The sequence below is a fragment of the Portunus trituberculatus genome, chromosome 39 (assembly GCF_017591435.1).
Source record: "Portunus trituberculatus isolate SZX2019 chromosome 39, ASM1759143v1, whole genome shotgun sequence".
In the NCBI taxonomy this organism is placed as follows: Eukaryota; Metazoa; Arthropoda; class Malacostraca; order Decapoda; family Portunidae; genus Portunus; species Portunus trituberculatus.
The window spans coordinates 13,015,148-13,025,794 of NC_059293.1; the positions used below are offsets into that span (position 1 = coordinate 13,015,148).

A 10,647-nucleotide genomic window follows, 5' to 3' on the forward strand; every position below is an offset into this window, starting at 1 on the left:
ACTTACTTTTATTCCTTCAGTACAATATATGCTGTATACAGTACTAGAATATTGTATAGATTAGTTTAGAGTTGGGTAGTATTCTTTCTATAAATGAATCAGTACTAACAAGGCAGTTTGACCCAAGGAAAACATTAACCCCTTCAATATTGGGACACATTTTTACCTTGAGATTTGTGTACGATTTGACCATTTTATTGACATTAGGAAGGGTCTGTGGAGGTCAGAAGATTAATGGTCCAGAATTTTCATTATTTTAACCACGACATAAGTTTCTGAAGTTGTATAGAATTGCCAAATAGTAAGCAGAATAAATATGCAAATGAGTCATGGTGCTGACAGGCTTAATAAGACATCAGTAACTTTTATCTGTCACAAGTGGGCATCTAGTCACTACAGGTGAACTTGTATATATATATAATATATATATAATAATATAATATATATATATATAATATATATATATATATATATATATATATATAATATATATATATATATATATATATATATATATATGATATATATAATAATATATATATATATATATATATATATATATATATATATATATATATATATACCATGTTGTTTTTCATGGGAATTTATGGGCTAAAGGAATACTTTTTGTCACCATCTCAAAGCCCACCCAAGGAAACCATTGCCCGTTTGAGGAAGCCCAACCTACACTGGACCATGGACAGGATTCAACCCATGCGCCAAACCCCTCACCCCAAAGCACGATGGTTTCCTGTACCACCGGCCCTTAAAGGAAGATAATTATAATTGTTACTTTTCCCACTGCAGGGCAAGGCGCAACCTATTGAGGGGCGGACCACTGTGCCTGGCCTCAGACTATGGACAGCTGGAGATTATCAAATACCGCGGAGAAAGGGGCCAATGTGGAGGTGTGTCCTTTGTCAGACATGGGATAGATTGTTAATTGTACAGCATAGGAGTTAATCCATTATTTATGTTTATTGTTTCATCTCTTCCTGATTATTTTGATATCTTTATTCTAGTATTTGCTTCTTTATGATATCTTTAAGTTTCATCTTTCCCATCTCACTTTGTTAATATTGTCACTTAATCTTTTTCTTTCCTCCTAGTCCACAGACAAGCATGGCATCACTGCTCTCCTGGCAGCCATCTGGGAGGGCCATACTCAGTGTGTGAAAGTCCTCAGAGGCGGTGAGTCTCTCTCTCTCTCTCTCTCCCCCCCCCCCCCCCAAAAAAGCTAGCCAAAAGCATGATATGAAAACAATTATAGTTATTTCCTTTACATAGTGTTAGACCCGTTGCCTCTTCATACAGGGAGCCAACAAGAATGGGACAGCCCTGACGGAACCAGCTACCTTGACGCCGCTGAGAAGGAAATCAAAGCATTAGATAAGCCAAGACAAAATAGTGTGTGTGTTTGTGTGCAAATGAATGAATGAATGAAAAGCCTTGAGGACAATGGTTTGTACATGCACACCATGCACACATGCACCAAATGATAAAAAGAAAGCACATATTAATATGAGTAATTAAAAAAACACACACACACACACACACACACACACACACACACACACACACACACACACACACACACACACACACACACACACACCACACACACACACACTTATGGCCAATCTGCATTATGTTTTGTATCCGTTGTATTTGTGAATGTTCAATAGCATATGCAGCCATGAGCACGCACACACTCTTATTGTCTGGCAAAACCAAGGCATTAGTGTGTTACTTTGAGCCAGGAGGTGCTGGAAGTAATGAAGTTACTTTAGGTCAACATCATTCCTCCACCTCCAAATGCCTGTGTAGTGGTACTGCTAAAGTAAATCCAGATTAGTAGGCATAATCCAGCCTGTTTGAAAAATGTGAAAATTATATAATGCACAAACTCACTGCTCTTAAGGTTTGTGTCATGTGTGTTGGTGTGGTTGGTGTTGTTATTTGTGTTTGGTTTGGTTGTGGCATAAGTTTACCAAGGCATTTTTTTGGGTTGGGGAAGAGGAAAGAAGTGGGCCTATCGTTTTTATACCAAGGAAATGATGGATTAACTAACATAAACAAACAATGGAAATAAATTGAATATATTAAATGGGCCTTCCTTTATTTTCTTTTTTCACAAAATGTATACCTGAACTTTTATGTAACTTGTATTAGCTGCATGTTTCATCCGGTTAAACATCAGAGGTTGTGAACACCGGAGAAAATAATTTGCTTGCCTTTTCCCACCTGAGCGGGGGGAATTTAGGCCATTAAATTGGTTGGGGCTCCAGAATTCCATTGGAGGAGAAAACAATAGAATTAATTTTTTGTTCAAAAATAAAGTTTGAAAAATTTTTAGGCGATTTTCTTTTAGAAAAATGAATGTGCAAAATTTGAGGTTGAAAGTTGTGGGATCAACAAATTTTGTTGGTTTGTTGTGGTTGTGTTTTGTTTGGGTGTTAAGTAGGCATTTAATTTTGTGGATTTCCAAACAAAATCTCAAATAAAATGGTGTTTTTTGTCTCAATATTATTATCTAGAGCTGTGAGATCAACCTGTCCTCATTAACTTTACATCAACTTTAAAGCTATCTATTTTATGGGCTGGACTTGTTCCACTTGAAAAACCTTGTAAGAATATTTGAGCCTTTTTTTTTATGCATTACTCCTTTTGACACTAAAAAGACAACTTTGCCATCATAAACATGAGGTTTTCCTTGTTGCTTTCTCTGATCCACCAGCCTGGAAGATGCCCACAAAACACAAGTGTTTAATGAGAAACACCCTTAGAACTAAAACTAACCATAAGGAGACTAGTGTGTACAACTCTGTGTTATTCCTGAGTCCCACACCACCCACTGCCACCCATCAAACTTCACTCCCTGTCATGTCACCTAAAGGGCACACACAGGCACTGTTATACAAACTTTAGGGTACACTTTGTTACTTTTTATGAATGAATATCTTCAAGCCTTTTTGTTTCTAATTACTGCATCATATTTGAATTTGAACTATATCTTATTACAGCCCTTTCCATTTCCAAGAATTGGCTTTTATTTTCTAGAGGCTTAAAGGAAACTCCAAAATTCAGGTGGAATGTTTTCCTCAAAAATTTTTACATGCTTCATTATTTAGAATAGTTAAACCACATTTTCTCTCCCATCTCACACAGATTTGTTCTGCTCAATGCATGTTAGAATACTGTAGTCAGTTGATATTCATTTTGAGAAGCAGTGAGGTTTGCCTGAGTTTGAAGTGCCTAATACCATAACAACATGAATACCCCTGCATTGATTTTTGCTCTCAGAGTTTGAATATGTCTGTTAGGAGCTTCAGACCCATGGGATGAAAAGCCATCATATTCATTGGTGGGCAAAATACAGCCCAGTAAGGAATTATGAAAGATGGGCACTGCTCATCACAGCACTGCAGCATGTTGCTGTGCTTGTTGTGCAATTGGCTGCCAAGTTTATGGTCTCTTGTTCGTGTAGTGGCTGCCAGCCCAGAACCTGACTGTTTCATGGATGGCACCTTCTTATTAAATTATGATGTGGATCAGTGACTGCCTGATGGTGCACAGTGACTTGTCCTGAGCAATCAGTTCTACAGTACCTTCTGTTTCTCCAGAATGTTTGGAATGACTCCTTTTAGAGGTTTTGTATCTGCCACCAGTTCTCATTGTCATGCCATAGTTGTATATGATGTTGCCTTCTTCCAGTATTCTGTGATTTATGCTGTGTATTTTAGCAAGTTAGGCGCTTGAGGGGACCGTGGGGTGAATCATGAAGCACCTCCATCTTGCCATTGTGTGTACTCCCACGGATCGCTGGGAAGTGGTTTTATCCTGATGCCACCCAAGATTTGGGGGTGTCTGCAGTAATGGAGATTGAAATTCTTGTTCCAGAGGTGTTTTCTTCCCATAAATTATGATTTTGCAGTAGGCCTCACTCAAAGGTTCTGTGATGTGAAAATTTAGCTTTGCAAACACAGTCTCAAGAACTAAGCAGCATGCTTAACTTTTCTTTTTATCTACTGGTTACATCTCAGCCAGTGACTCATTCTTTCCTATTGCTCTTAATTGAGGGAAGTGTTATGAATTAACAACTCTACAAATCATTGCCTTTAGGGTGTCTAAGCTGCCTGAATGTTCCATGAGTTTGTACTTGACTTACATGTGTCTGGAAAGTGATTGCAAAACCAGCCAGAACTAACAGTTGTTTCAGTAATGTTTTTGTCTGTCAATAGTCTGCACCAAAAAGAGCCTTTTGAAATGTTTTCTTAACCAGTTTTATGATGGATTCCATGGAATGGCCTCCCTCAGTCTTCAAGGTTAGTTCCAGTGGTGCAAGAAGTGCCTTGTCTCAGGATTGAGAAACACAGGCAGTAGCATGAAGCAAAAATTATCATCTTGACTTAAACATTTGTCTTCTCAGCTCAACCCAGCAGCCTTTACTCTCGATCAGATCTTTTACTGCAATAATCTGAAAAAATCTTTTCCAGATATTTTCCCATGTCAAAGGACTGCTTGGTGCTGTGGCATATCTATCACTTGCCTAGTTGTCATATCACATAATGGCTAAATGATTTGAAGCTGCCTGTATCTCAGAACTTTCTTAAAGGAACAGGTTTGTGTCTCATAAAGTGAATGGATAAAGAACTCAGAGCATGTGAATGATATGTAGTTAATGATTCAAGGTGTGTGAGCTAATGATCCCTCACAATTCCTTTTGCAAGCACAAAATGAAGGGGAGGCTGTCCAGAGAAATGTAATCCATGAGAAAAAGGCAAGCCACATATAAGTGGTGTGTTAAAGAGCTCTTGTGGAAATTGTTTCACACATATGACACATCAAGACATTGTGGCCATTACATTTCTAAAACAGCAACTTTCCCTCAGAGAGGCTTCAACAAACAGCTCCTCTGCATCAAAACTTTTCAAGAGCATTAAATCAGTCATCAGTAGCTGTTTAGATGGAATTTGTTCCTATTACATACTATTTTTTAGAATAGTTTTTCCTCTAAAAAGTTTAATGTAATTGTGAGTGAAAGTATGTAACTTAACCACAAAGCAAGAATAATTTTCTTTGGAAGTTAGATACCTAGAAAATAATCTTTGCTCATAGTTACATATTCACTCCTGCTCTGATTGTCATATACAAATACAGTATATATATATATATATAAGTTATATACAATAATCAGTTTGGATTGGGTTGTGATGATGTTTGGCCACAAGGCTCCCAGCTCTCCAGCCAGACGACATAAACAGTTGGCCATAAAATTTGCTTGCCGTTTCAGTTCTTTTGCCTTTATCTAGTTGAGAAGTTGAATGAAAGTAATCAAACATGTGACAGCTTCCAACATTTCCCAAACTTGCACACCTTTGCTAACATTCCCATCCCAAGTTCTATGTGGAGGTGGAAGCATTGAACCACTTCTTCTTCAAGAGGACTTGGAATAGATGAGTGAAGACAAATGTCTCTGTGACTCAGTCCAAACTGTTTTTCAATGATAAAGACCAATTCATGCATTTAAAATTGTTTTACTGTGTAGATGTAAATCAATGCTTTCTTTGTTAATTTATATTCTTGGTTCCCCTTACAATTTTTGTGTTACTACTATTAAGATTAAGAATCATTAGGGAGGTCGGTTTTGTATGATTCAGCATTTTTATAGGAAGGTGGCTTGTTTATTGATCAAGTTATATGCCTGTAACATTTCAACAATGAAAGAAGTTATAGCCATTTTAACACGTCTCTTTGTGTCCCTTCATTGCTGGAGAAAATAAAGGATACACATATTATTTAACAAATATTAGTTTATTAACTGTAATGTGTGTCCATACTAATGATCCCTCCTTCCTTTTGGAAGATGTGTTCAATGTATATCCAAGGGAGTGGCAGATGTAATCCATAGTCTTTTCATCATACCTCCCTAGCTGCCAACTCATCTGGATCCTCATTGAAAGACTGGTTTTGCCAGCTTGTATCATGTGCAGTCAGAAGATAAATACCCTCACAGTGAAATAGATATGTTGCAAATGCTTGGGCACAAGGCTCTAGTAAGTTGGTAATCTATTTTTCCTTTAGTTTGTTACAGCTAATGAAAGAACCATTAGGACCAGAAGTGTTGGTTGGGCATTCATTGGTGTCATTTGGTCCAATGATTTTGTGTTTTAGCCCCTGGTATTATTGGCCTAACACTCCATTTTTTCCTTGAAAATGTGTTAATAGCAGAAGACAAGCTGTGGCAGTAGTGAGAAGAAAGGAACATTGCTTGAAGAATATCTAGGTAGACATGACATAGCAATAGCCTTTCAGTTTGCAGTAATTTTGGACTCTTCATGGTCTTTGTGAGTCTTGTCAGTTGCTGGGTATGATAATCCTTTATATTGGCATGAGTAAACAGTAAGAAAGTGAATTGTCAGTGAGTCATAATGCAATGACGTAATGATATACTGAGAAGCCTTACCAGAGCCTTTCATGTCCAGTATGTTCGATCCACAGGGATGCCACTAGATTGTGAGGCCCAAGGGACACCATCAGTGTGGTTTTCCTCCAACCACACCACCACCACCACATGTCTTCAGAAACAAGTGGAAAATAGGCCAGCTAGTAGTATGGCAGGTAGATTTCTGTTAGCATTGATTTTGTGGAGTATTACTTTATTACATAGTAACCAGTTCTTATACATAATTCACTCTCATGGTTGTCATTAGTTCAGATTCTGTGCTTGTAGTATAAAGAGCTAAATATGCATGTGTAATCCTATTTTCATATGTAGGTTCTCTGACAGGTCATTCCTGAAGGTCAGATTCCAGCACTCAACTACCACATTGTCACAGCATTACCAAGAAACTTATTAATAGCATCCTTGAAAAAGAAAAACCAAGTGCCAGAAGCTCTGCTGAAGCAAGAAACCAAACCAAAAAAAAAAAAGCTCGGGGTGCCCGATCCTGGGACATCCTGCAGACTGTACTGTAGCTTTTGTCAAAGTTTGTACATGTCTGCAAGATCTTGGCTCTGCTCACTAAGGCGTTTTCTTTTGGGCTGCACTCCTGATCTTTGCCCTTTTAGATACATGGAAGGTATAGTAAAGGTACAATAGGTATTGCTTGTGTTGAAACGTAGTGTGTTGCATGAAAGGTATTGCAGGAAAGGTATAGTCTTTTTCACGAGTATGGTAGGTATAGTCTGTATAGTACTTTAAATGCAAGGTCTGTGGTAGTTCATTGCATTGCATGTAAGACATACCTTGCAAGGGTAAAGGTGCAAGGCAGCACAGAGTGGAAACTGAAGAAACTACTCCATGCCATGAACTACCACAGACCCTGCATGAAAAGTACTACACAGACTATACCTACCATACCATACTTTAGTATTCATTTCGTGGATTTTCAGTTTCTACAGACTATACCCAACGTATCATACCTACTATCCATACTTTAGTTTCCACTTCAAACCACAAAGGGTTATGCATAGGTTTCTTTTATGCCTTCTTAAACTTTGACTTTAAAGCTGGGATAGTAGTAGGGTTTATAGCTTTAAACTTAAAAGTTTAACACACGAAAACCAGCTAAAGTGTGTTAGTGCTGTGCTATAGTGTTATTTAGTCAAAATCTCAGAACTTGTGTACTTTAGTACTTTATAAAACTCTGGATATGGATATAAGTTATTGATACCTCAAAGACTCTCCGGAGATCAAGGAAAAGCATTTCCACAATTGGAAAAATTTATAAAAAAAAAAAACAAAATAAATATATATATATATTTGGGAGTCCTCAGAACTCTTAACACTGGAAGCTTATTAACCTGCATTACAGCAAGTCCACAAGTCTGACACACAAGGATGACATTAAGTATAGATTCAACAAGCATGTCAGCAACAACGAATCTTCAAAGCAGCAGCACCAACACACTGGAGGCAGCACCAATCCAACACATGCAGACCTGGGTAAAGAGAAACCAATTACTTTAAAATCTAGAACACCATTTTTGGAAAACCTACACCACCATTTGTGAAAACAGCTGAAGTTAAAAATGACTGACAACTCTACAATACTTCACACCCCTTTGCCACCGTACTGATTAATTAGACCAACATTCAATCCTTAAATGGGTTCATCACAAAATGCAAATGTCACCCACAATATCTTCCCTCCATTATCCTTTGTTGATGCAGGTGGCTCCAGATCTTTCCAGGACCCAGACCTTTTGGACTGGCAACTAAAAAAAAAAAAAAAAAACATTATCCTCTACTCTAATTGTCCCTAAATCTATTATGTCCAGAAATGCTTTTACAGCCTCAAATGATCCTTTCATTAATCGCTACACAGACCACCACCACCATCATCATCCATTCCAGGACAGTTTTTTTTTTTTTTTTTTTTTTTTTTTATACCATGTGGGCTTTTCACGGAAACTTCTGAGCTAAAGGGGATACTTTTTGGGGTACCTCCTATCTCAAAGCTCACCCGCTAGGAAACCGTTGCCCCGAGTAAGGAACTCCAACCTACACTCGGACAATGGACAGGATTCGAACCCGTGCGCTTGGAGACCCCTCGGACCCCAAAGTACGCATGGTTCCACTTGCATTTGTTTTGCCCTAACTCATTAATCACTTGTTTCCCCTAACTTGTTAATCACTTCATCTCTCTTGTCTTGTACCTCGAGCTCCAGTTCCATGTGTTCCATGCTACAGCCTTCACTATCTTCAGGAAATGTAGCAGCTTAAGCCAAGGGAAAAGGTGGGAAAACAAATATAAGTATAAAAAATTAAAAAAATAAATTATTATATATATATATATATATATATATATATATATATATATATATATATATATATATATCAGGGCAAGACACGCTAATTATTCATCTAAAACTACTAACCACAATCACCAGACTGAATGGTAGACACTACCACTTCACCCTTATTATAGATAAATCACCATAAAAAGTTATAAAGACGATAATCTCAACTAAGCATAATATATTGAAGTCCAGCTCTTATTCTCCTCTTTACTAATATACAAGGAAAGAAAAGGCTTAGTAAGACACCTGAACAGTCTACATTGTAAGCATTTTACACCGTGTTGAGTAAGAATTACACAACGTACCCTTGTAGTTAAGGGGCCAAGAAACGCCATTCAATCCAGGCCACGGACAAGTACGGGTTAGTCCGAGGTGAGGAGCCATGAACCTCCTCTGCTCCCTTCCACTGCCAATCAGATTACCTGCGAAAACAACCATAAAAATGTATTGTTATTTCTTAACATGGTAATAAACCAACAATAATACACACCACGCAAAAATGACGTCTACACTGGCAACAGTATCGCTTAAGGCCGTATGCTAGTTAAGGTCAAGAGGTACGACATACAGTTAGGCCTTTTTGCCTGGTGGTGTGTTGACAGTATACGACACAGTGGGCAGAAACGTCACAACACCACGGAATGTTAACCCCTTCTATACTGGAAAATTTTTTTTTGTATTTAGTTTTGTTTACAATTTGACAATTTTATTGACATTAGAAAGTGTCTGGAGGTCAGAAGATTAATGGCCACAGTCTTCATTTTCTAGCCCCACACGAGTTTCTGAAGCTGTATAATATGAATATGAAAACGCGTCATGATACTGAAGGGGTTAACACTCAACACTACATATACCCAACTAAGGAAACCAGAAGACACTCACTTTCCCGCTTACACTTCCTCCACCACGGACAGCAGACCAGTAACAGAGCAAGGATTCACCAAGCCAGACGATGACTACTCTTTCGCCAGTTTCGGTGCTTCGAATGATTCACTGAACGAAACGAACATCAGTGGCGTCAACCTTGCATTTTATATGAGGAACGCTAGCAACAAATGATTAACTGTTCACTAAACCATGTAACCGATATTTTCTCATTTATTTCTCTCTGCCTACGTATTATTAGACCGGCAATTTCACACATGATAGCGCAAACAAAGCACCATACTAACTATTCACTTTAACGGTCGCCATTTACATTTCCATAATGGTATCCATCTTGGACAATCTCATGTAACCTTCAGTGAAGTATTCAATTGAAACAACACCTCCACACTGCATAACTCACTCAGTCCAGGAGAGGTGTGTTGCAATGCTTCCTTGTGTCCACTGAAGGTGTTACGGTGTTGAATGGAATGGGAGGTGAGGTTGAAATGGCTGTTTCTTGAGGGATAAGTGTGAAGGAAAGAGATTAAGGTGTTAGTTGAAATGGCAGGAGGCGATGAGCAAGAGGTGTATAAAACAAATAGAAGAAAAGAAACAATAGTAATGAAACAAGAATAAAGAGAGGAATAATAGAAAGTCAAGGAAAAAAGGTGACTAAAGAGATGGCGGGAGGTGATGAGGAGTGGAGGATGAAAGGAGAAAGAATGAATACAAGGGCATGAAAATCCAAGGAAATGGAAAGGAAAATAAAGAAAACAAGAAATATAAAGACAAACATAATATAAGAAAATAAGAGAAAATACAAGTGAAATACGAAAGAAACAATAGGAAAAACTAATAAAATCAAGAAAATAAGAATGTAAAGGGAAAAAAATTGAAATATAAGAAACAAGATAACAAAAGAATGAAGGAAACAAAACAAAAAGAAATACAAATTGAATAAAAACAATCAAACCA

General features: G+C 37.7%; 2 long non-coding RNA genes across 2 annotated transcripts; one reads left to right on the forward strand and one right to left on the reverse strand.

Annotated features, from left to right (window-relative positions):
* The first annotated feature begins 6,550 nt into the window (after nucleotides 1-6,550).
* Nucleotides 6,551-6,876, forward strand: LOC123515700. The gene is made up of 2 exons (XR_006677971.1): nucleotides 6,551-6,621; nucleotides 6,791-6,876. It is a non-coding gene; the product is annotated as an uncharacterized LOC123515700 (long non-coding RNA).
* Nucleotides 6,877-6,940: 64 nt separating this feature from the next.
* LOC123515699 lies at nucleotides 6,941-10,051 on the reverse strand. The gene is made up of 3 exons (XR_006677970.1): nucleotides 9,688-10,051; nucleotides 9,111-9,227; nucleotides 6,941-7,944 (listed from the first exon to the last, which is right to left on the reverse strand). It is a non-coding gene; the product is annotated as an uncharacterized LOC123515699 (long non-coding RNA).
* Nucleotides 10,052-10,647: the final 596 nt, after the last annotated feature.